This window comes from Chlorocebus sabaeus, chromosome 4 (genome assembly GCF_047675955.1).
Source record: "Chlorocebus sabaeus isolate Y175 chromosome 4, mChlSab1.0.hap1, whole genome shotgun sequence".
NCBI classification, from domain to species: Eukaryota; Metazoa; Chordata; class Mammalia; order Primates; family Cercopithecidae; genus Chlorocebus; species Chlorocebus sabaeus.
The window spans coordinates 51,052,667-51,055,502 of record NC_132907.1 but is presented as its reverse complement, the minus strand read 5'-3'; positions in this window follow the sequence as shown (position 1 = coordinate 51,055,502).

The window sequence follows — 2,836 nt, the reverse complement described above, 5'->3', positions numbered from 1 at the left end:
CTTTGTAGGGACGTGGATCAAGCAGGAAGCCATTATTTTCAGCAGGAACAGAAAACCAAGCACTTTATGTTCTCATTTATAAGTGGGAGCTGAATGATGAGAACACATGGACACATTGGGCGGAAGAAACAACACACACTGGGGCCTGTCAGGGGTAGTGTGTCAGGGAGGGAAAGCATCAGGAAGAATAGCTAATGGATGCTGGGCTTAATACCCAGGTGATGGGATGATCTGTGCGGCAAACCACCATGGCACATGTTTGCCTATGTAACAAACATGCACATCCTGCACATGTACCCCTGAACTTAAAATAGAAGTTGAAACAAACAACAACAACAAAAAACAGAGAGTGAGGTTGAAGGGTGGAGAGATTGGGAAGATGTTGGTCAAAGGAAACAAAATTTTGTTTAAACAGGAGAAATAACTTCAAGAGATCTACTATATATCATGGTGACTACAGTTAATAACAGTATACTGTATATTTGAAAATTGCTAAGTGAGTAGATTTAAGTGTTCTCACCACAAAGAAATACATTATGTGAGGTAATGCTTACGTAAAATAGCTTAGTCATTCCACAATGCATATACATATATATAAACATGTTATACACCATATTTATAATTTTTACTTATCAGTTTTTACAAATAATTTCTTAAAAATAAAATTAAATAAAAATTAAAATAAGTACCTTACAACTCTAAAGCAAATAAATTTATCTAACAAGTTGGTAGATTATCTGTAGAGAGAATTATTTTTTTCAAGTGGCTTTAAAGGGCAATCATTTGTACAACCACTGGTATATATTCTAAAAGTGAAAACTGCAAGATAAATTCAAGCTGTTTCAAATAAATAAAAAGACTTAATTGTATATAAAGTTGATGATATAGCTTAAATGTAGTATTTGTATTGTATATCAGTGGTGGAATATATCCTAAGGACACAAAGAGCCCACCCAAAATCTTCTTTTTTCTTATTTATTTATTTATTTTATTATACTTTAAGTTCTAGGGTACATGTGCATAACGTGCAGGTTTGTTACATATGTATACTTGTGCCATGTTGGTGTGCTGCACCCATCAACTCGTCAGCACCCATCAACTCGTCATTTACATCAGGTATAACTCCCAATGCAATCCCTCCCTCCTCCCCACTCCCCGTGATAGGGCCCGGCGTGTGATGTTCCCCTTCCTGAGTCCAAGTGATCTGATTGTTCAGTTCCCACCTGTGAGTGAGAACATGTGGTGTTTGGTTTTCTGTTCTTGTGATAGTTTGCTAAGAATGATGGTTTCCAGCTGCATCCATGTCCCTACAAAGGACACAAACTCATCCTATTTTATGGCTGCATAGTATTCCATGGTGTATATGTGCCACATTTTCTTAATCCAGTCTGTCACTGATGGACATTTGGGTTGATTCCAAGTCTTTGCTATTGTGAATAGTGCCGAAATAAACATATGTGTGCATGTGTCTTAATAGAAGCATGATTTATAATCCTTTGGGTATATACACAGTAATGGGATGGCTGGGTCATATGGTACTTCTAGTTCTAGATCCTTGAGGAATTGCCATACTGTTTTCCATAATAGTTGAACTAGTTTACAATCCCACCAACAGTGTAAAAGTGTTCCTATTTCTCCACATCCTCTCCAGCACCTGTTGTTTCCTGACTTTTGAATGATTGCCATTCTAACTGGTGTGAGATAGTATCTCATTGTGGTTTTGATTTGCATTTCTCTGATGGCCAGTGATGATGAGCATTTTCTCATGTGACTGTTGGCTGTATGAATGTCCTCTTTTGAGAAATGTCTATTCATATCCTTTGCCCAGTTTTTGATGGGGTTGTTTGTTTTTTTCTTGTAAATTTGTTTGAGTTCTTTGTAGGTTCTGGATATTAGCCCTTTGTCAGATGAGTAGATTGCAAAAATTTTCTCCCATTCTGTAGATTGCCTGTTCACTCTGATGGTAGTTTCTTTTGCTGTGCAGAAGCTCTTTAGTTTAATGAGATCCCATTTGTCAATTTTGGCTTTTGTTGCCATTGCTTTTGGTGTTTTAGACATGAAGTCCTTGCCCATGCCTATGTCCTGAATGGTATTCCCTAGGTTTTCTTTATGGTATTAGGTCTAACATTTAAGTCTCTAATCCGTCTTGAATTAATTTTCGTATAAGGAGTAAGGAAAGGATGCAGTTTCAGCTTTCTACTTATGGCTAGCCAATTATCCCAGCACCATTTATTAAAGGGGAATTGTTTCCCCATTTCTTGTTTTTCTCAGGTTTATCAAAGATCAGATGGCTGTAGATGTGTGGTATTATTTCTGAGGACTCTGTTCTGTTCCATTGGTCTATATCTCTGTTTTGGTACCAGTACCATGCTGTTTTGGTTACTGTAGCCTTGTAGCATAGTTTGAAGTCAGGTAGCGTGATGCCTCCAGCTTTGTTCTTTTGACTTAGGATTGTCTTGGAGATGCAGGCTCTTTTTCCATTCCATATGAACTTTAAAGCAGTTTTTTCCAATTCTGTGAAGAAACTCATTGGTAGCTTGATGGGGATGGCATTGAATCTCTAAATTACCTTGGGCAGTATGGCCATTTTCACAATATTGATTCTTCCTCTCCATGAGCATAGTATGTTCTTCCATTTGTTTTTGTCCTCTTTTATTTCACTGAGCAGTGGTTTGTACTTCTCCTTGAAGAGGTCCTTTACATCCCTTGTAAGTTGGATTCCTAGGTATTTTATTCTCTTTGAAGCAATTGTGAATGGAAGTTCATTCATGATTTGGCTCTGTTTGTCTGTTACTGGTGCATACGAATGCTTGTGATTTTTGCACATTAATTTTGT